At 44.4% G+C, this 24,029-nt stretch overlaps 1 protein-coding gene and 1 long non-coding RNA gene across 2 annotated transcripts in view; both read left to right on the top strand.

Annotated features, from left to right (window-relative positions):
* Nucleotides 1-24,029, top strand: part of COMMD10 (COMM domain containing 10) — a 97,048-nt gene that overhangs the window by 37,053 nt on the left and 35,966 nt on the right. The window lies entirely within an intron of this gene.
* LOC121167662 lies at nt 1,114-5,339 on the top strand. The gene is made up of 3 exons (XR_005885627.1): nt 1,114-1,126; nt 2,559-2,560; nt 3,800-5,339. It is a non-coding gene; the product is annotated as an uncharacterized LOC121167662 (long non-coding RNA).

Below are 24,029 nucleotides of genomic sequence, written 5' to 3'. Positions count from 1 at the left end.
TTACTGTGCCATGGTGCTGGCCCAAGACACTTCTGTTTCACTTGTCCCCTTCGCTTGCCCCTCTTCACGAGGTCCCGAAGCTCCTTTTCTGCTAGTCCTGCCTGCAGCCTCCGGCCGCACTGAGACCTGGATGGGTGTCCAGCACAGTGGGGGAGACCCACACAGCAGGCGGGTTCGGTGCCTGCAGCTCCCCTTCCTGTCCTTCCTTCCGCTTCCTGCTGCCCACACCGGGCCTTCTCACTTTAATCCAAGGTGCGGACGCAAGCGTCCCTCATTTCACTGTTCACGTTCTCATGGCCAAACTTCAGCTTTCTGCTTTTATGGTCTTTCTAGTCTACTCCATTGTCCTCCCCCCCTCCTGCCGCCTGCCCCTGTCCCCCCTCCCCCCCGCTCCTGTCCCCCCTCCCCCCCGCCCCTGTCCCCCCCCCGCCCCTGTACCCCCCCCACCCCTGTACCCCCTTCCCCCCCCCCGTCCCCCCTCCCCCCGCACCGTCCCCTCCCCCAGCCCCGCACCCTCCCCCAGCCCCGCACCTGTAACCCAAGCTGCGCTCACAGACTGGTCCGTTTCCTTGCTTAGTGTTGGGTGCCTTTCCCATGCTTTATGATAGCGTCCTTTGTCCCTGCCTGGGAAAGAGTACTGCTCTGCTGCTTTCACCAGGTTTGCGAGGTTTTCTTCTCACCTTCACTGAGCTGTTACAGGTCCTGTTTCCAACCTGGGAAGTCCACTGCTCCTTCCGCAGCTCCCTGCTGCCCCGCAGTTATCCGGCTCAGAAGGCTTGTCCCGCCTGGCCATGCCCTCCTTTATGCCTCCTGCCCATAGCCTGGGCCTCATTTGCAATAAGTATCTGCTTCTGCCTTCTCCTGCCTTTCAATGTTAGCATCCAGACAGTAGTGATTTTTCTGGAAACAGGACCTGACGCTGATACAGGGAATGCAAGTACATTTGTGGAAGAAGTGACCGAATAAGTTGCCAACTTTCCTCTCCCCTGGTTCAGTGTTTGAGTTGTGATCCTGACCTTACTGGAACTCTGTGCCGTCAGCTCATAATGACCTGTATGTGACCATGTCGTCACCTGTGTGTGACCTGTATGTGACCATGTCGTCACCTGTGTGTGACCATGTGGTTGTTCATCCCCGTGCTAGAGTTGCTGCGCGTTGCAGCCAGGCGTGCGTGCAGCTTTTCAGTGGAAACAGCTGGAACTTTCCCCCACTGTCCTCTGCTTGCTGCTTTGAAAACAGGAGGAGATAATGTGATAATAATTTTAAACATTCTTATTAAGAAGTTGAAGATCTTATTTTTAAAGGCATTTTAAAGTTAATCAAATCAAATATTTATTAAGTACTAGAAAGACCTAGAGAGTCCCCTCAAGATAAAAATGAAAATATAGGCACATTTGGGTTCCTAAGAAATAAAACAGAAACCTAAACAACACTGCAGGAGTCCTTATGTTCAAAGAGGCCACGGAGATTCAGCTTTGTGATTTTCTACCTGAATAGGTAAAGATACTTTAATAGGCTTGTGGAATTATGAGATAGGTTTATTTTTGTGCAACAATATTTGAAATACATGCGTGCATGTGGTATTCAGAGAGTTCTTAAAAATACATATTATTGACTAAATGCTATCCCACATAGGCACCGGTTCGAGTCCCAACTGCTCCCACAGTGGGATGTGGAGCCTAATGGACCAGAGCGTCACTCTTGTCCCCTGGCACAGCTGGAGTTTTGAGCACATGACCTGCTGTTAACTAGCTGAAAAATCTATGCATGCCCTCCTGGATGAGCTGGGCAGTGTGGCCTTCTGCAGCAGCATCTGGCGTCTCCTCGTGGGGCGGGGACCAGCCAGCCAGCAGTGCTGGTGATGCTGCGCAGTCAACACAGGTGTGCTGAGTGGACTCAGCCTTGGGCACGGCTGGTGCAGTCCCAGGGCCTAGCGTGTGTCCTGTGGCTGTTTCCATAAGCACCATCATTTCTTGGGCCCAAGGCCTTATCTGCTTCATTTGCCAGAGGTCACTCTGTTCTCTGCACCCAGGAACTGTGACTCGGCAGTTACCTGTGGGGAAGGCTTACTCTTAATCCTAGCTACCTGGAAATATATCCTATTTTATGATAGCCACAGCTGTCAAAAGCCTAAATGTGAGTTAACACTGTAAAAGGAATCTTATTTATCTGTTTATTTGTGAAAGAGCAAAGTCTTCCACCTGCTCGTTGATACCCCAGCTGGCTGCATCAGCAGGAGCTGCACCAGTCCTAAGCCAGGAGCCCAGAGCTTCTGCTGGGTCTCCTGGGCCATCCTCTGCGTCTCTGCCTGGTGCTTTGACACCGGCTGGTACCCATATGGGATGCAGCTTTATCCACTGGTCCAGTCCCTCTCCTGGTATAGGTCATTTTCTGTGCTCAGCCTGCGTGTAATGGAACCCTGGAACCTCTGCCTCTTAGCTAGCTGAGTACACGGTAATCAGTCTTCCAGTCTTTGATGGCCATGTCTTTGTAACTGTGCAGTCTGCTCTGGCAGGATTGACTCATTCCATTCCTGTCCAGTGTAAGCTAGCTCACAGTGGTGTTTCTAGTAAGTGCCTGTGATCACTTTAATTTGGGGATGAAGGATGTGGAAAAGAAGGTAGCTGTTTTGAAGCCTGGCAGTGTAGAGTGGACCTCGGAGGTATGCACATCTGGCGCGCGTCCTCATTGTTCTGTTTTTATTCTGAGTGACCTCAGGTAAGCCACTGAATTTTTCAGTCTGACTTTTCAACCTGAAAGATGAAAACCATACAGAACAGTTGGGAACGTTAAATAAAATACATAATGCATTTATCACAGTCCCTGGCGTTGGTGAGGGCTCCGTAAATGATAACTGATATTCCTGCCAGTGGTGAAAGTTATAGAAATGGCCGGTTTGCTACCCCATTCCTAAATGCCCCATTGCCCAAAAAGGAGTTCAGAAGGGCTCTGTGGCTTAGCTACATTAAGGAGCACATTAAATTTTATAAACTAGTCTTACTCCTGTTTTTATAACATTGTTTCCGTTTTTGTGGTGTAACTCATTCTTCGGGAGGTTTGGCTCGGCTGTTTGTATTGTACATAGCTGTTCTTTTTGTGGGGGTCAGGCAGTCAAGTAAGCAGGGTTAGAATCTGGTTAATAGAACAGTTGAGCTCAGGTGAAGCCTGCCGCGTGTGTTTGCAGAGGCTGACGACTGCTGTGACACGTTGTTTCAGGATCATGTGGCTTGCTCTGGGGCGTCATACTTTGCCTAGTTAGGCTTCAGATGACATTACAAAGTTTCCGTTTTCTTTTTATAGTCAGCTGCTCATTATTTCACTTTCAAAGTGCTATCAGAATGTGTGGTCCTTAAGCATCTTGCGCTGATTTGTTCAACATTGGAAGATGTTGTTAGGGCACGTAGGCACTGCGTTTGGCCCCGTTTGCTCACTGTCCTGGGGCTGCTCTCGTTGAAAGGCTCACATCTGTGCTGTGTCAGCCTGCTGGCTGCCTCGACTGGCTGGGCAAGCCAGCCTGTTGTCTGTGACACTGTTGACAGTACAGTCACAAGTGTATATGTGAAAAATTGTTGACCATTTGGCTGCTTTTTAAATCAATGGAAATAAGTTAATGAATAATCTTAGGCACACAGAGTTTGATGATGATGTTCTGCTATAGAAATGTTTTGTAGTGCACTCTTAGCCTTTCTTTGCCTGCTTTGGTTAGTGTCCTGTCCTGTGATCTTAAAGATTAGGACTATGCACTTGATATTGTATTGGCCAATTTTTTAAAAGATATATTTTATTTTTTATTGCAAAGTATAGTTCTGAAATGCTGTCAGTTGCACCGATCCAAGGGTGAGGCGACCCTCTCAGTGTCCGTTGGCTGCCTAGGTGACCTCAAGGCTCCATTCACCCATAGATTTTTGCTGTCATCATTTGCTGGGACAGTTGTCTGTGTTTTTCTGTTCTCCTTCCTCTGTGACGGTACCAAATGGGCTGTCATAGTCTCCATGTGCATCATGGTCTACGTCCACTACTACGCCTCTTTCACTTGCAGACATTGTATTTAATTTCTCTTTGTTCTTTGACTTATTCATGTATTTTTATTTACGTTGTTTATCTCCAAGTATTTTGAGCCTTTCCAGCCGTCTTCACATCACTGTGCTATGAGAGCAGTTCCTGCATGATTTCCATTCTTTTCAATTTTCCCAGTTTTGTTTGACGTCCCAATATGTGGTCTATGTTAGTGAGTGTTTGGTTGGAGTGTGATGAGGCTTGTAGTCTGTTGTCGGATGAAGTTGTCTGTAGATTCTATGTCACGTAGATTGATGATGTTGCTAAGTTAAATTATTGCCTTAGCCAATTTCTGCCTGCTGGTTCTGTCCGAGTCTGATAGGAAGGAGTGGCGTCTCCAGCTGTGATAACAGAGTCCTCTGTGTCTGCTTGCAGTCTGATCAGTTCTTGCCTTATTTTGATGCGGTGTTGTGAAGAGCGCACATGCTGAAGGCTGCTGTATCTTCTTGAAGAATTGACTTTTCAGTCTTTATACAGTGCCTCTCTTTTTCCCTGGTAATTTTCCTTATTAGGAAATCCGCTGTGTCAGAAAATAATATGGCTATTTGCTTTCTTTTGAGGCATGTTAATGTGGTTTTTTTTCTCCATCTATTTACTGTAAATCTATATATTGAAAGTGGGCTTCCTGTAGACAACGTATGGTTAGCTTTTTCTGAATCCACTGTGGCAGTTTCTGTCTTTTGATCATGGAATATAGCCAACGCCATTTTAAAATATGTATATATGTCCTAATAGTTGGATAAATCTATTCCATATTATTGCTTTCTGTTTATTGTTTTTATTCTGTGTTCTGCTTCTGTCTTCTGTCCATTTTTTTCTGACTTGTGATTTTTAGTGAGCATTTTATATATTCCAATTTCATTCCTTAATAAATCTGCCACACTTCAGTGTAAACTTTTTTATTATTTTATGGATTGTCTTAGCATTCCAAGATATGTTTACAGGGGACTCAAGATTACTTTTGGATAAAGTTGTACTACTTCTTGAGTAGTGTAAATGCCTTATAACATCAAAACAACAAAGCAGTTTTAATTTCTTCCTCCTATTCCTTTCGTTACTGTTGTAATTCATCTAATTTATTCATATATGAGAGTATATAGACACATAAGGATACATGTAGGCATATATTTTCATACATATGCTTTATGAATATACATTCACATGAAGATACTTCAAAAAGTTTGTGTAAAATGGAAGTAAAAGATAAGGTTATTATTTTGCAAAATTCTGTGCATACAAGGCATCTTTCAGAAATACAAGACAAATTTATAATAAAGATACTATGCATAGATTTCAATAATTTTGCACAAAAATAAACATATTTCAATTTCATTTTTGTGAATGCTTTGAAATATACGTATTTACTTACCTGCTTATGAACATGTATAATGGAATACATTATTTTTGCTATTGTATTAAGGTAGCTGTTATCTCTTAGTGCAATTTTGAATAAGAGCAGTGTTTAAAGAAACTGTGGTACATCTACTCCATGGAATATTGCTCAGCCATTAAGAAGAATGAAATGATACCATTTGCAACTAGATGGTCCCAACTAGAGACCATTATGCTCAGTGAAATAACTCAGTTTTAAAAAGACAAATACTATATGTTCTGCCTCGTATAAAGAAACCATCATGCAAATTTGACTGTATAGTAATGGAGTAATAGAGATTACCATATCCTGATGTGAAGACATAATGCAACATGCATGCCTACTTCCAAATTAAAGATGGACTCCAAGGAAACTGATAGACATATCTAGACAATGGGATGCTGGACTGTCTGCCATGGTCTGTACCAGCAACGTCAGGGCACACTTAAATAACAGACTGATTGAATTATAACTCCTTATGAAGGACTATGCTATTGTAACAGTATGGGGAAAATCAGTCACTGGGTGGGGATTGGGACATGGGGAATCCCAGACTCTACGTAATTGTATCATAAAATTCAAAATTTAAAATAAAAATTAAAAAAAATAGTTTGGCTTTTTATAAAGGTCTTATTCTCCAAAATATGACTCTTCAAGTTTCACATAGCTTTATACTTGTCATAAAGTTTTTGTTAATGAAAAAATGTTTTCTTTTACTTTGATTTATTCTTTTCTCTGACACTTGATCTTTTTGTGTAGATCCAACTTTCTGACCCATATAATTTTCCTTCTCTCTAAAGAACTTTTGAAAAGATTTTTTGGGAGGCAATTCCGCTGGTCTAAAGTTTTCTCAATTTCTGTTTTTCTGAAGAACTCTTCACGTTTTCTCTTTGAAAGGACAGTTTTACAGGGATTAGAATTTCAGATTGGTGGATTTTTCTTTCTTAATATATCATTCCTTGTATTTACTCACTTACTTATGTTAGAGAGAGGGATGGCCCTTTGTCCGAGCCACTGAACTCAGTCTGTGTCTCCCAAGCGAGGACAGGTACCTAGCTGCTGTGGTAGAAGTTGAGGCCAGGCACTCCAATGTGGGATGCAAGATGCTTTTACTGGCTTCTTAACTCCTAAGCCAAACTCCTGTTCCTCCGTAATTTTCCTGCTTGTTGCTTCTGATTAGAATTCAAGTGTAAGGGGCCTGGTGCAGTGGTATATCAAGCTAGTCATCAGCCTGAGGGGCTAACATCCTTTACAGAAACAGATTTGAGTCCTGAATGTTCCACTTTGGATCCAGCTCCCTGCTAATGGCCTGGGAAAGCAGCAGAGTATGGCAGGCTACGGTCCCTGCACCCTGGCTCCTCTCAGCATCACTTCAGCCCAATTCTGGCCGTTGTGACTATTTGCAAATGAACCAGTGGATGGAGGATATCTCTTTCTGTCTCTCCTTCTCTCTGTAGCTCTTTCAAGTAAAATATTTTAATTTTATTGGAAAGACAGACATAGCAGAGAGAAGGAGAAATGGAAAGAAGGATCTTTTGTCCTCTGATAACTCTCCAAATGACCACAATGGCCGGAACTGAGACGATCCGAAGCCCGGAGCCAGGAGATTCCTCCAGGTCTCCCACATCGACGCAGAGTCTGAAGGTCTTGGGCCATCTTTCACTGCCTTCTGAGGCCACAAGCAGGGAGCTGGATGGGAAGTGGAGCAGATGGGACATGAACTGGCATCCCTTGTGGGACCCTGGCAGATGCAAAGCAAGGATCCAGCCACCAGGTGATCACACCAGGCCCGTAAAATAAATCCTTTTATAAAAAATAATTCAAATGTAATTCTTGTTACTCTGTAGGAAATGTATTTTTTCCTTTTTGCTTCTTTCTTCTTTCACGTATTTATCTTTGATTTTTGATATTGTAAATATGGTATCTTTTGCTTTAGGGTTTTATCGATTGATTGACTGATTGATTGGTGTGTTTATCTTCTTTGTGATCTGAGCTTCCTGAATCAGTGACTTTTTTCCGATTTGAATTTGAGGAACCTCTCAGTCGTTGTTGATCCCAATATTGTTCTACTTACTTGTTTCTCTCTGCGCCTTCTGGACTTGCCAGCATGTGCCCTCCCTGCCTTGGCTATAACCCACAGGTTGGGATCTCTGCTCTTGAGTTTCAGTTTTGCATTTGTGTGTTTACTTGTTCTTCAGCTCAGAGGTCATTCTGATAATTCCTGCGAAGCCGTCTAGCTTTTCTATAGTGCTTCTAACCTCTGGGTTTGTTCCGATTCTTTCTTAGAATGTCCACCTCTCTGCTTACACTCTCTTTCCTTGTCTTCTGTCCTCTTGCTTTATGCTTGCCCTTGGCTTTATGCTTTTAAATCAGCATTCCTACATCTCTGCCACTTCTGAGCTTGGGTCTGAGACTCTTCTGCCCTATTATTTTTCCTTCTAGTAGACTTTGGGATTTCTTCTTGATAGCTGAACATGCTATGTTGGGTAGAAAAGCAAAGCAAAGCAAACCAAATCAAACCAAAATAAAGCTAAAATAGTCAAAATCCCCTGGCTATAAACAGGCTCCTCGAAAGTGTTGGGAAAGATTGGCAGGCACAGAGTTTTGTGCTATAGCTACATGTCAGAATTCAACAAGCTTTGCAACCTTGCTGGCTGCTGTCCGCTCTGATTAGACGTGTGGTAGATGAGGCCGGAGGTGGGCACTCCCCGTTTCCCCTGAGAGGCTCAGTCCAGCTGCAGCGAAGGTGTTGTCCTTACTGTGGTCAGGTAGGCTGTGATAAAACCCTAGCTGCGAAGGCTCCTTTTACTCGGTTGCCCCTGTGGGTGAACTTTGCTAGGAAGGTTTTGGTTTGCCACGACAGCCAGGTTGGGCTTCTGAAGGTTAAACTCAGCTCAACCGAGGAGCCCCTCTTTGGGCATCCCCTGAGAGTTGTGCAAACTGAGCACGCACTTGCCAGTCCCTATCAGGTCTTGCTGCAGTAGCAGTGCCGCCCGGAAGTTGAGAATCTGCACGCATCGGTTCATGTCTCCAACGCTGAGGTGATGTGTGTCCTGCCCTCACTTCCAGGCATCCGAGAGGATTTGATTTTGTTCAAGTATTTAAAATTCTACTTGCTGTTAGAATTGATTGGCTTTTTTGTGCTGGATTAGAGGTGTGAAGTCCCTGGAAATTACATATTTTTAAAAATTATTTACTTGCAAGGCAGAGTTGCAGAGAAAGAGAGGCGTACACACATGTACACACACACACACACACACACACACACACACACACACACACACACACACACACACACACACACACACACACACACCTTCTGTCCATTGGTTAATTCTGCAGATGGCTGCAACAGCCTTGGCTGGGTCAGGCTGAGACCAGAGCCAGGGGCTTTATCTGAGTCCTGCATGGGTGCAGGGCCCAAGCAAGTAGCAGGGAGCTGGATCAGAAGCCAGGACTTGAACTGACACCTGTATGGCTTGTGGCATTGCGGGTGGTAGCTTAACTGGCTGTGCCACCAGGTTGGCTTACCTTGGACATGATTTTAATGTAAAAAGACGCTGACTACACTGCAGCATTAAATGAAGAGAGTGAGAAATCATGATTGGGCTTGAAGTCTAGGAAACAAAAGCTCAAAACATTATTGAATTTCTGCAAATTACACAGCCTGTAAGTAGCAGAGACGTGTGACCCACATCTAAATATTTTAACGCCCAAATCATCTTTCTACTACGCTAAATTCCACTTTTCTGAAAGGTGATGTGAAGAAATGTTCCAATGTGGCTTAAATTCTTTTCTGTACCTTCTAGTTTGTCTTTTAGCTGCAGTTTCTGATGGTCCTGAATACCCGCTTGGAGGAAATGGCTGACAGGAGTCGCTTTTCCTAATGTGACAAAGAGGAACTGAAGTCCAAATTCTCTTTCCATTTCATTCTTTTGAATTTATAGAATTTCTTAAAATCAAGAGTAACATATAAATGAAAATGCTACAGTGAAACTATTTGAGCTTAGTCAGGTTTGAAGAGCATAAGTAAGTTGCAAGGTTAGCATTACCGTACCCCTTAAATGTTAATAAGTGGTCTGATTTACAGTGGCTCTCTGCCTGTAAACCCTCCATTTACTGTGGAGTCACGTCATAGGATATTAAGGAGACAGCCACCACGGACTTGGTTTTTCTGATGAGCTCCCTGGTTCCCTTAGCAATTTTAGACGCACATGCTGTTTTACTGGAAGAGTAACTACAGGATGCGGCCCGATCACTCCCCACCTCCCATAGCAAACCTTCTGTTTGTTCTGTGATTTTGTAGTTAAAGGTGTCTGATGAAATTTGCCATCTTTGATAGATGCTGCTAAATCAGACAGTCGTAAAATGGATGCCAGGCCCGGCAGCTCTTCTTTCTTATATCATTAAACACAGATTTTCTCACCGGTCCTGCCATCTGCTGTGTGCAAAGCCTCCTCCTTCGAAGGCTCTGAAACGGCAAGCGGGGATCTTCTCACAGTGAACGCATTCAGCAGAGACTGAAGACAAGCAAAGTTCTTCATGGAAATTTATTTTTACTTTTCCAACCGTCATATGATTTTCCTAGCAATATAACACAATTCCCTGCGGCCCTTCCCCATTTAATTGTTGAAGCAGAAAAGTACATTAAATCTTAATTAGCTGTGCTACCTATAATAGCATCTGGTGGAATTGCATTTATGTTGGCAAATGAAATCAGCGTGGCAATCATTCTTACCTTGAGGTTGGGATTAGAGCGTTGTTTCATCGGGGAAGTTTTCTAATCTTTCTTTCAGATTATTCAGGCTTTGTTGAAACTATCTCATATACTTGTGGACCATACATCTCTTGGTATGCACGTCTGTGTGTGTGTAGATGGTATATGTGTATATATTGAGACACATGTGTACAGTTAAAAATATTTTTGTTCCATATTTTGTAAGCATTTTTCCCTTTAGGAAAATTTTAAATTCTTCCATTTTAAAAACATTTGCATTAAAAATGAAGACACAAGCATATGTGTTAGCTGTGCTTGTAGACCTGCCCTGTCTTCCGGCTCTGCGTTTTGTTGTGGGAGGAGGCTTCAGTGTGCTAAAGCATGTGGAGCCGTCGCACTCTCTGCCGACAGCCCTCCTGGACACCTCCCCGAGGAAAGGCCTGGCCCTTTGTGCTTGAGAAGGCTGCTCTTTGCAGACGTGTGTCCATGTGTGGTTTATTTCCTTTTTCATGTGGATTTGCTTATAAGCCAGTGATACACCATGAACATTCCTCCATGTTAATAGAAGTAGAGCAGCAGGGACACAAACCAGCATTCATACAGGATGCCAGCGTTGCAGGTGGCTTCACCACGGTCGCCACAGTGCCTGCCCCGTGTGTTGTATTGTGATTCATTCAATAAATGTTTTGTTCCCTCTAATTCAGTATGGGAATTTTATTATTTAAATGTTTTAAATCATTTATTTGAAAGACAGAGATCTTTGATCCACTGGGGTGTTCCTCGGATGTCTGGAACAGTTGATGCTCGGCCACTTTGAGACCAAGAGCTCAGAATTAAATCCAGGTCACAAAGTGGGGGTGTCAGGGCCCAAGCACTGAGCCATCCCCTGCTGCCTCCCAGGGGGTGCAGTAGCAGGAAGCTGAACGCAAGAGTGGGGCTGGATGCACACCTAGGCCCTCCAGCACAGGGTGGATGGCCCAGGCAAAGCCTTAACCACTGCGAAGCCTGCCTGCCATGTGGACATTTTGATTTTTTACTTTGTGTTTCTGTGACCTTTGCAAGAAGGCACAATTAGAGCCCTGCATGATAGTCTAGTGGCTAAAGTCCTCGCCTTGTATATGCCAGGATCCCGTATGGATGCCAGTTCATATCCTGACTGTTCCACCATCCTTCCAACACCCTGTTTGTGGCCTGGGAAAGCAGTAGAGGATGGGCCAAAGCCTTGCGACCATGTGGGAGATCCGGAAGAAAATCCTGGCTCCTGGCTCCAAATCAGCTGAGCTCTGGCCGTTGTAGCACTTGGGGAGTGAAGTAGTGGATGGAAAATCTTTCTCTCTGTATTGCCTTCTCAGTGTAAACCTGACTTTCCACGAAAAATAAATAAATCTTAAAAAAAAAAAAAGATGTGATTAAAGGCAACACTTTCTGGATAAGTACATGCCCGACTTTTGGAAAGCTAGCCACTAGCATTTTCCCTAGCTTAGAAGAGAAACAAATCTTGGAGCCTTAAGGATCTGAGTGTCCAGCCTGGTGCACCAGATTTGTCCTTTACAATTGGTTTCAAAATAGTGTTTCTTGGCAGATGGAAACCAAAGCTACAAAGTACTCCATGTGGTTTTTACTTCTAAAGATGTACCTTGTCATTCTTATGTTATGAAAAAAAGAGTAGGAGAATTAAAAAAAAAACATATACTCATATAGCTAGGATTCAGTTACTGAACTGAAACCCATATTATCTGCCTCCTAATTGTCCTAAATTGTAATTAAAACTAAGAAACCAGGACAACATTAAAACTCCAACTGCATTTAGTAGCGCAGAGTAAAATGTTAACGGAAGTCACGGTATGCTTATTAAAGCATTTTAAATTAAATTCGTTAAGACATCTCTTATAGAATATGTTCTTATGTCTTTAAAAATGGCTTTTGAATACATCTGTTTATCAGTCATCTTTAAGGCATTTTATTTGTATGATACACACATAGCAAAAAAGAGGGAGAAAGTGAGCCCCCTGCCCTGAGCTGACGGAGCCTGCATTTTCCGAGTGACCCTTAAGTGCAGCCGGTAGCTGGGTCAGGCCAGACTCCGGAGTCCACGTGGGAGACAGGGACTCAGCTCTCGAGCCCAGCATGCATCTCCCTCCTTTGCGTCTGTCAAGATTTACCTTATTTTTACTGGAAAAGCAGATTTACAGAGAGAATGAGATACAGAGAAAGAGAGAGAGAGATTCCATCTGCTGGTTCAGTCCCCAAGTGGCTGCAGTGGTTGGAGGCAAGCCAGTCTGCAACCAGGAGCCAGGCACTTCCTCCAGGTCTCCCACACGGGTGCAGGGTCCCAAGGCTGTGGGCCGTCCTCGACTGCTTTCCTAGGGCACGAGCAGGGAGCTGGATGGAAGTGGAGCAGCCAGGATACGAACCAGTGCGCATATGGGGTGCCAACTCATGCAAGGGGAGGATTTAGCTGCAGATTTGATGCTTTCTGTTTTCCACTTTGTCGAGTGTAATACCTTAACTTTTTTGCTTAAAGTGTTTTTCAAAGTTTACTAATGATTCAAAAAGTTAGGCTTCACTTGTCTATTATGGAAAACTGCTTATCAATGTATGTTCACACCAACTATAATCGTTCTGCATAATTAAGAAAATTCATATCTAAGTATGCAGCCAATTGAAATGAAAACATTTCACTAGAATTGTACAAGGACAGGGGTGTTTACAGCAGCAGTGTTGTTCTCACGTACCCAGTCAGCAGCAGGATCAGGTAAGTCCGGTGATACGGTGAGACAGTAAGATGCTGTGCACCAATGAGAGGTAACAACTACAGCTGTTTAGACCACCTTGGTGTGTTTTGTAGATATAATGCTGAATGGAAGAACCACACCAGCTATGTGGCTTCATTTGTGCTTGCATTGCTGACAGAAGGTTTTGCTTGGGCCCAGTACGACAGCATAGTGGCTAAAGTCCTCACCTTGAACGTGCCGGAATCCCATATGGCACCAGTTCTAATCCCGGCGGCTCCACTTCTCATCCAGCTCCCTGCTTGTGGCATGGGAAAGCAGTCGAAGACGGCCCAAATCTTTGGGACCCTGCACCCACATGGGAGACCTGAAAGAGGCTCTTGGCTCCCAACTTTGGATTGGCTCAGCTCCAGTCATTGAGGCTGCTTAGGGAGTGAACTATCAGATGGAAGATCTTCTTCTCTGTCTCTCCTCCTCTCTGTATATCTGACTTTCCAATAAAAATAAATAAATCTTTTAAAAAATAGGTTTTGCTTAATGCTGACACTGTATTGTGAAATGTGCCTTATTTTAATATTGGTTTTGAACTGGCTATGTTGTAAAGGATTTGAAAATTAAAAATTTTAGTAGAAATATCATTTCTGTCTGCTAGAATGTACTTAACTTCTTCATTGTGGAATTATCAGGTTTTATGGATTTTCTTCAAAAATAAAAGAACTGATTTGTGCTATAGGAGCAGCTGATGCTTCATTTAAGCAATGACATTTAAAGGTGTTGGATCTGCACTTCTGCTTTTTTGTGTATGTATCAGGGAAATTAATGATTCCTGTCTTTACTCACTCAGAGCACTTATTTGTCACTTATTTTTCCTACCCAGATATTAACTTGTTAAAGCATCATGAAATTAGTGGTTTTAAAGCAGGGATTATTACATTATAAAATCTATGAACCTCTAAGTGTTCATTAATGTATTTCCTTCTATAAGTGCTATTCAAAGATATTTTGACATGTAAATGTGTACATTTGAACCGTTGAATTCAAAAGGTTCATGGAAAATGGAATTGAAAGGTAAAAATTAAGAATATAAAGGCTATTTCCCAACTTTAGTTCCATTCAGAGCAGCACAGAGCTGGATTAGAAGTGGAGCAGCAGGGACTAAAAGTAGTTCCTATACAGGATGCTGGTACCGCAGGTGACAGCTCCACTGGCTAGGCCACACTGCTGCCCCTCAGGACGCTTCTTTTAGTGACAGTGCTAGCCAATGAGTTTATACCTGTGAAACTTGGCGTCCTGGTGTGTAACTGTGTCGGTGTACTCTTTCTGTGTTACTAACCGAAGAACAATTGGATGCCTTGAAAGATTGCTTTGAGATTAGAACACTAACCGGCAGCTAGACCAAAGTCAGGAGCTGGGAATCCAGTGGGTCTCCCACGTGAGAAACAGAACGCCAACTACCTGTGCCATGGCTGCAGGTGCTTCTCTGATGCAGGTTTTCACAATTTTCCCAGAAGCTGAGAATGCCTGGCTGCTGTGAGAAAATAAATCCCGTTGTTTAAATCACCCTGTTGGTGACATTTTGCTGCAGCATACTTACCAAACCCATTCAGTTCTAGAAGGTGATTGGTTTGTCCCTTGCTCTCTGTCTCTTTTGCTTGTGAAGAATGGTGGGTGGAATAATAGCTTTCTGTAGATACTGGTGCTTGTACTTGGCCCCTGGGAATTTCGTTCAAAAGTAAGTTTTGGTTTTGAGTTTGTGTTGAATTTGTTTGGTGGCAAGTGCTTTGCACAGCAGTTGAGTCGTCTGTACCTGGTATCTAAGTGCCTGGGTTTGAGTCCTGGTTCTGCTCTCAGTTCCAGGTTCCTGCCAGCGTGCAGCCTAGGGAAGCAGCCATGATGGCGCAGGTAGTTGGGGTTCTGTTTCTCACGTGGAAGACTCATTGGATTCCCAGCTCAGGACTTTGGTCTAGCTGCCGGTCCCTCCTGGGGCAGGAATTTATTGAATAAACAGCAGAAGGGAGCTCTCTGTCAGTGTGTATCATTCTGTTGGATTATTCTATTTCTTTACCTCTCAAATAAGTAATTGAGTAAAAATATATCTAACTTTTTAAAAATGTAGTATACTGACAGACTGCCAACCCTGAAGAGCATTTAAACTGAAGCTTCCCGTGACAGACAGTAGGGGACTACGCTGGCCCCTGAGCAGGAACCATCTTATGAAAGGGATACTTTAGATCATAAGACAAAAGGCCCATCCTGAAGCCATCTTTAGTTACCTGTGGAGCAAAGTGGGGTGTACAGTGTCGGAAAACAGCCTGGAACCGAAGCTTCTCGACCATGTCCCACTTTCATCAGGCTGCAATGCAGAGAGGAGGGCGGGATTCCATCAGGAGCTCCCAGCAGGGGCGCAGGTCACCCTGGGGGACTGAGCTGGTCCTGGCCATCTCCACCTGCGATTCACCCATTCCATTCTCTTCTTGTGCACAGAAAGCATCACCGATGCTGAGTGTCAGGGGAGGCAGGGCACTGATTGTGTGGAGGATCGTGTTAGCCTGTGGACTGAGAGAAAGAAGAGGACGTTTCTGAAGGCTGCACATGGATCTTTGGAACACACTGCACGGTTGATGTGTTGTGTGTATAACAACACACACATATAGAATGTGTGGAGTGTACAGGGTTCCTGTCTGTCTCCTATCCTCCCCTCCTCACAGTTTCTCTCTCTCTCTCTCTTTTTTTTTTTTTAATTGGAAACTTAGATATACAGAGAGGAGGAGAGAAAGAAAGGGAGATCTCCCGTCCATTGATTCACTGCCTACGTGGCTGCAGTGGCCAGAGCTGAGCTGATCTGAAGCCAGGAGCCATGAGCATCTTCTGGGTCTCCCTTGTGAGTGCAGAGTCCCTTGTTTTTGGGCCTCACTGCTTTCCCAGGCTACAAGCAGGGAGCTGGATGGGAAGTGGGGCTGCCGGGATTAGAACCAGTGCCCATATGGGATCCCAGTGCATGCAGGGCAGGACTTTAGCCATTAGGCTACCATGCCATAGGCCCTCTCTTGTTTTTTCGGCATCTTACGTGTGACCTATTTATTACAGTTGATGAATATTAATACAGTCTCATTAACATAAAGCCCAAAGTGCTCATTCATGTGTATCAAGCTTTAAATTCAAGGAAGTGAAGTTACAAATATTCTTCATGTTTACTCAGCATCCTGTTTCCCTTAGTCTGGAGGTGCCATCTCATGGTGCTTCTCTTTAGAATTAGCAATTTCTGCTAACATCTCTGACAACTTAGGGATGATGGCGGCTTACCCTTCCTTTGTTTTTCTGAATGGTCCTTAATTTTCAATTTACTAGTGAAGGGCCTTTCTGGAAGCAACGCTGTTGGTTTCTGCATTTTGCTTGTGTGATTTTAATGCCCTTAACTCGCACAGATTCTTTTTTTTTTTTTTTATTGATTACATTGCATCATGCGACACAGTTTTACAGGCACTGGGATTCCCCCCTCCCCTCCCCAGAACCCGCTCCTTCCCCCCATGGTGGATTCTTCCATCTTGTTGCATTACCACAGGTCAGATTCAGTTGAGATTTTTTTCCTTGCAAGCATCTACAAAGCATAGAGTCCAGCATCTTATTGTGCAGATAAGTTCAACAGTTTCATGGGGGGACAGTCTCTGGTCTGAAGGTACAGCCGAAAGAGTATCATCCCAATCAATTGAAAGCCCCGACATTTCATCAGTAACAATTTATAACGTAATGAAATTAGTTGGCATGGTATTGTGTAACCAGCATGTTCAAAGAGAGAGAGAAAAAACAAAACAAAAAAAAGAATGCAAGTTCTGAACCACATCCTATGACTTCTACATTGACATTACAATTATTAGTTTATATACAGCTGGGTTCTATACACCTTAAAATGGCTATAGATTACTATTCAGCTGTCTCATGTCTATTTTAATTTTAGTATTTAGCAGTTCATAGCATTGAAGCATGATTTTGCAGAACCTGGCTGTTTTTCGGGTAGTCTAACTCTAATAACTGTAACAAGACATATGTCAACAGCTTAGGTGAACGGTTTTAGGAGGGGTGTGCAGAGAAATCTTAAATACCCTAGTGAGGAGTAACTAATCTTCGTGTCCCACCCAGTGAGTTATAAGTGCATCCCCCCTGCCCATTTCCTGTCTAAGCTTTCCTTGCTGTTCTCCATCTATTCTAGGTTTTTTTGTTTGTTTATTTGTTTATTTGTTAGTTTGTTTTGAGGGGTTTCTGGAGCAATCCTGATGGTCATTATGAGAGAGAGTGGGGACCCAAAATCAGAACCAGGCAAGGACCAGAGAAAGCTCCTCTCCCTAGTCCCGAAGGAAGTTCATTGTTTTTTTTTCTGCGGACCGCTCAGTGCTCCTGGTTGTCGTTCCGATGACCTTGGATCCTGCAAGGCGGGGTATGGGCTTCTTCCATCCCATGTGGGAGATCCAAATGGAGATGGGTGACCTCAGAGTTCTCGGCCTCCGAAGGCACTCCAATTCCCCGTGGTCTCCTTGGCGGTTGGGATGTAGTCCTCGGAGCTCGTACTGATAGTCCTTGGTGAGGATCTAGGAGTCTTCAGGGTTGGGATACATTCCTCTTCCTGTTTGCCTGCTCCACTCTGGGGTCCCCCACTCGCACAGATTCTGAAGAGAGTTCACTGAGTCTCACCATTTTTACTTCTATGGTAAAGGATATCATTTTTCCTTGGCTGCTTTGAATATAACTTTATCTTTGGCCAACAGCAAGTTGACTGTTATTTCCAAGAGAAATTTTCCTTGAGTTTATACTAGTTAAATTTGATTAATGTAACATGTATGTATATAAAATTTTGGGCCTGGTGCGGTGGCCTAGCAGCTAAAGTCCTTGCCTTGAACCTGCCAGGATCCCATATGGGCGCTGGTTCTAATCCCGGCAGCCCCGCTTCCCATCCAGCCTCCCTGCTTGTGGCCTGGGAAAGCAGTCGAGGACAGCCCAAAGCCTTGGGACCCTGCATCTGCGTGGGAGACCTGGAAGAGGCTTCTGGCTCCTGGCTTTGGATTGGTGCAGCACTGGCCATTGTGATCACTTGGGGAGTGAATCATCAGATGGAAGATCTTCCTCTCTGTCTCTCCTCCCCTCTGTATATCTATTTGACTTTGCAATATAAATAAAATCTTTTTAAAAATTTAAAGATTAATTTGTTTCACTTGAAAGTTACAGAGAGAGGGAGAAACAGACGGGGAGTGAACTTCTGTCTTCCGGTTCACTCCCAGAAGGTTCCAGTGGCCAAAGTCAGGCCAGTCAGAAGCCAGGAGCTGCCTCAGGCCTCCTGTGTGGGCACTGGGTCCCAAGGCCTTGGGCCGTCCTCGGCTGTTTTCCCCGGCTATTTAACCTCCTTCTCCTCTGTCCTTTGAATGTCTTGGGCGTAGGATATTGTAAGCACACTCTGGTCAGACACATTTAGGTTTTCACCTGGTGAATAGAAGTTAACTGGTGTCTCTCCCTGGGAAGTTTAGGGCTGGGGGAAGGAACCTTGAAAATATAACTGATTCTTATCTAGTATTATAGTTGAGATATAATTTGGTACTGTTAGGTATGGTATTTAGAATACATTCTATGTAAATGTGTCTTAGACGTGTAAGTTCCAGACATTTTGTGTCATATATGTTATATGTCATACATATGTTACATATTCTCATTTTTTATTTATTTTGAAGAGTTTATGTAGGTATTTTCAATTGAAGTATATGCAGCGTTTTTCTTTTTTTTTTTTTTAATTCTTTTATTTTGGTAATGTTTACATAGTTGATTAGGGCACAAAGGGTCAAGGGCTACAGGAAAGTGGGTAAGACCGTTGTTTCCATATTAATAGATTTTTTTCCTGCATCTAGGGTAGGGGAAGAGATAAAGGGAAAAGCCCCACCCAGCCCCCCACCCAGCCCCCCACCCATCCCAGGTCCCCAACGTGGGGCATGCTCTGAGGGTCCTGCTCGTGCGGTTTTGATAGTTCAGCAGTTCTGAATTGCTGCCAATCTCTCTACTCTAAGTGTGATGAAACCTATTCAGAATCCACTGGCTGACATAGTCTCTTCATGGTTGGGGTTCTGAGATCAGCAGTTCAGTTGGAGGGATCTCCAAAGAAACTTCCTCTGAGATGATTCCAGACCTGGTTCTGGTGTGAGTTTGCCAGTACACAGTCCATCGTCCCAATCAGCTCATGCACATGCTGGTGGTTGCAATTGCTGGGTCGGTTCTGTTTCCAGCCTGTCTTTCGCTGGAACTGATGGGTGTTGCAGTCCAGCCTGATTCTGCCCAGCACACACTCAGCCCTCACATAAACCAGTGGGAGCTACAGCCTGGTCGGAGCGACCCACAATAACCCCACCAGGCCCGCCCCCTGCCCTGGTTCCCATGCTTGCCAGTATGTGCCGCAGATTTGTTCAGTGTGTCCCACTTCCCGTTTAGCTCTTATACATGTCAATGGGCATTGAAGCCTAGTTTAACCGATCGTGCCCTGTTATCCAGCCCACACACGTACTGGCGGGTGCTATTCTGTCTAGCCACCCCTGCCCCAGTCCTTGTTTTCATGGTCTCCAATGGGAGTGGTAACCCAAGAGGGAGGTGCCCACTATTTCCTTTCTAGGCCACTCCCACTTCTGGAACATACACTAGCGAGGTGGTTCTGTAGTTCAACTTGACAGATTTAGCCCCGGTGCCAGCCTCTGCCAACTGATGCTGCGGCAAAGCCCAACCAACCCTCACTCACTCCAATTTTTGCTTGCACCAGTCGCAGCAGTCAGCCCAACCTGGCTTTTCCCTGATCTAGCTCACATGAGGCCCACAGGTGTTGTAGCCTTGCCTGGCCTGGTCTGCCCCCATCCCAGCTCACGCCCTCCAGTGGGAGTGGCTGTCCCGCAGGGGAGCCCACATTTCCCCTGCCGGCTTTTCCCTCCTCCCTTCCTGGTTCTCACGTGTGCTGTTTGGGCACTGCGGCCACATCTGGTACAGCCTATCTCACCTTGGCATTTGCCCAGTTTTTCTAATTGAAATGGTGTATTTTGAATTTTTGAAAGTTGAGTAGTGAATAGCTGGAGAACCCAGCATGTGGTGCAGACACTGAGTACTACGCAGTTCTACATAGTACGCCTGGTCGGCCGTGTGGTGCAGGCTGCGGGTGTGCTTTGCTGGCCCTCAGGTTCCCCGTGGCTTCTGATGGCGACTAGTGCTGCTCTGTTCCCACCAGAGCGGCCAACCTGGGTCCAGAGAAGAGGTCCTGCCGCCACTTCCGTAAGCTGCTGCCTCCACTTCCCTGTCACCTTGGGGAAGTTGGTAGTTCCAAGCTGAGTTCTCTGTGTGGCATCCATTGTGGCTGAACTCAGCCTGCTGTCAGTGAAGTCATGGCGACCTTGGTTCCTTGTGGCCTGACCCTCATCATCTTATCATGACCTCATTTCTTCTAAATGAAACATCTCAAGATGAACCCCTATCAATTGTTGTAAGAATTTCCTATAAACTTATTAAGATGATTCCGCATCTGTTCCCAGTTACTTTGCTGTAGAAATCCTCTTTTCCAGGTGGTTTTGTGCTCACGGTTCCAGTAAGGTCCTGTTTCGGTCACAGCTTTAGCTGTGTATGGCTGCGGGGAGCTTCATAGCCGCCTGCCTGCCACACTAACACGGTGCTCTGGGCATTGGGCACTAGCGCCCCCTGCTGCCCGCCCACTCTGCTGTGAGGATTGGGGAACACGGGCACCCAGTTATGTGATTTCATTCCCAGGGGATTGCCTTCGCTACGTTTTTGTTTTTGCCTCTCATGTTAATATAGGGCTAATTTCTTCTACTCAATTGGTGATTCTGAGTGTACACAGCTCTCCGGATTTTTAGTAGCAAGGAATTCTAACAAGTCGTTATCATGCCTTTCATCGCAGAAAGAGGATAGGAGTTGGTGCTTCTGCCCGGTCTGGCAGTTTGTGCGCCAGCGGGAGCCGGCAGCACGTCCAGGGAGAGGCGCTTCTCAGGTTGCGGCTGCTTTGCACTGCAGTAATTTGAGCAGAACTAGGTCATCTCAGAAATGTGAACAAGGGGAGAGTGGGAATGAAATGTCATCAGAACAAGACACATTTGTGTGCATTTCAGTGGAGCTAAAAGCCTTTTACAGGAAACAGGATCTCTCCATTGTAGCGACCCGTGCGCCTGCAGCCTCTGTTGCCACAACCCTGCCCCAGTGTGCGCTTTGTCCCCGTCCAAGGCTGGACCCCAGCTCTCCCTGAGGGGCTGGTACACGACAAGTAAGGCATCTGCAGTGATTGGAAATGAGCTTTCAGAATTTCCTTTAGAGTTAGGAGAGAGGAAATTCAGAGCAGTGTCAGCCACAGAGCCAACGTTTTGATCACCGATATTATTTATATACTAGGCCAGAGTTTATAGTTTGACAGTTCAAAAAAAGCAAAAATTTTCACGTTGTTGACTTTATGTAATAACATAAGCTAGATGTCAGTATTGAGTTCATTTAGGCAAAACATGGAAATCCCACATTTATCACTTTAATTTATACAGTATTTTTCTTATTAAGAAAATTAGTTGTGCGTTTTGAAGAAATGCTTAAAAGTTGTTTTTAGTACTAACATGGGTTTAGTGCAGAATCTTTTAACAGGCTACTACTTTTTTTCTTGTTGAAGTTTCGCTTGGACCTGAGGAAGTGACACAGTCCTGTGGGCATGCTGTCGGAGCTTCCGTGGTGGCTTCCGTGCTGGGAGGTCGCTGGAATGTGCAGGCCTCACTGACTGTGCCAAACACAGATTTTCTGTCACTCCCACTTTGGGATGGGAATAGCGTAGTTTATTTTGTTGCCTTATAAAATACTATAGAAATAAATAGATGCCTATCAACTTTACCATTGCTCCAAACCCTCTGAGCCACTGTGCACCCTGCGTGGCCTGCCCTAATGACCTCTAACTTGCTCACCTTCCCAAGGCCCACCTTCAGAGGCCACTGACTTTAATTTGGGGATTAAGGTCCCAACACGTGGGCCCGGCGGCATGGCCTAGCGGCTAAAGTCTTCGCCTAGAACATGCCGGGATCCCATATGGGCGCCGGTTCTAATCCCGGCAGCTCCACTTTCCATCCAGCTCCCTGCTTGTGGCCTGGGAAAGCAGTCTAGGATGGCCCAAAGCTTTGGGACTCTGCATCTGTGTGGGAGACCCGGAAGAAGTTCCTGGCTCCTGGCTTCGGATCGGCATAGCATCGGCCATTGCGCTCACTTAGGGAGTGAATCATCGGACGGAAGATCTTCCTCTCTGTCTCTCCTCTCTGTATATCTGCCTTTCCAATAAAAAAAATAATAATAATTAAAAAATGTATTTATTTATCTGGGGCCGGTGTGGTGATGTATAGGCTAATGCTTCTCCCTGTGACTTTGTCATGCAATATGGATGCTAGTTCAAGTCTTGGCTGCTCCACTTCCCATCCAGCTCCCTGCTAATGGCCTGAGAAGGCAGCAGAGAATGGCCCAAAGGCCTGCGACCGTGCATCTATGTGAAAGACCTGGAAGAGACTCCTGGATCTTGGCTTCAGATCATCTCCACTCTTGTAATTGTGGCTGTTTGGGGGAAGTGAACCAGCAGGTGGGACAGTTCTCTCGGTCTCTCTTTCTGTCTGTGTAACTCTACATTTTAAATAAAATTAATCTTTCAAAAGGTTTATTAATCTTGCGAAGACTATTTGTTGACTAAGAGTTTAAGGTCTACCATGATCCTTGTTTACTGGAGTTTTTGTCATTAGCAGTCCTGACTGAAAGCTTGATTTAATTGAGTATAAATTTGTGATTGACATTTAAAGCCAAACCTTACTATTCCACAGTGCATTCACTTGAGGAAACAAAGAGTTGAGAACATCACTGATGTCTTCAATACAAGACATATTTTTTTTAAAAAAATCAACTTGTGGATGTGGTATGTTTTAACTAGGATCTGAGAATTACTTTAAGCTTGAAGAAGAAAGAAGTTCTTGGAAAACTAAATGCAAAGACTTCAAAGCAAGTTGGGATCACCCAAATGGCTAGTCTAAACAATGGAAGACGTTAAGCAGATCCGTGTTTGTACGTGGCAGAACTGATTAGTGACACAGCAGTGCTGCGTAAGAGCCCAGCCTCCTCACTGGACTAGCTCTGCCTGTTGCTGGACTTGTTGCCTGTAGTTGGACACGTTGAGGAGTGTGTGCTTGGCTTTTCCCTGATGCTGTCAGGACTCATGGCTTTTGTGGCTTGAGCAAAGCTGCTTTGCACAGTCTAACTTGTGCCCTAGGGAACCTACACATTTCTTTCTTTTCAAAACCAGCTTCATAGTTCATGTTGAAATGCAGTCCTAATCCTGAGCGGCATAGAGAGTACTTGCCTGGTAAGATCTCAGAGCAGAAGCTTGAAGTTTGTTGAATAAAACTTAATGGGAAATTAAGTATGTTTTTAACTGTGAACAGATGCAACATTCAGGGAAGCTTTTAAAGCTTACAGTACACTGTTATGTGTGGTTGGTACAATATGTAATAGAACATCAAAGACTTGAAAGTTGCCCATATGAGGTTCATTGAAGACTCTTGCCTTTGCAACCATGAATCACAGAGATGTTCTTGTGCTAACATCATGTGACCCAGTGCACATGTCACCAATGCTGTGAACAGTCTGGTCATGTTTTATTAGAGTCATTGCAAGCAATTCTGGAAACAGCATTTTAAGAAATGTTTATTTGCTCAGAAACAGCATTTCTTCCAGGAAATAGCCTTCTCTATTGGTCTAAGAATTCAAGGATGTGGCATCTTGTTGGAACTTGGGTCGGGGGGGTGTTACTATTTTCAGATCTTGTTTGTGTGCAACCTGAGCCATATTGATTTCAAGATAATAAGAATTTATTCAAAACAGGAGATTGTAAGATTCTGGAAGCAGATTGGTTTTTCTTTTATTAAATTTATCTTGATTAAAGCTAAGAAAATTGCGTTAGACACAATGACAATATAATGTTACCCTCTGCCTTGCTGTCACCAACTTTCTCCAAATCTCTGCTGTTCATCTAACTTGGTAATAGCTGAAGGTATTAGCAGAAATCAAGGGATGTCTGTGTAACAACACTGACAACTTAGAAGAAATGCAAAATACATTTATCTCA

The sequence above is a fragment of the Ochotona curzoniae genome, unplaced genomic scaffold (genome assembly GCF_017591425.1).
Source record: "Ochotona curzoniae isolate NIBS_2020 unplaced genomic scaffold, NIBS_Ocur_1.0 contig_1, whole genome shotgun sequence".
In the NCBI taxonomy this organism is placed as follows: Eukaryota; Metazoa; Chordata; class Mammalia; order Lagomorpha; family Ochotonidae; genus Ochotona; species Ochotona curzoniae.
Note: the sequence above shows the minus strand (reverse complement) of the source record. Positions and strands in the feature narration are given on the sequence as shown.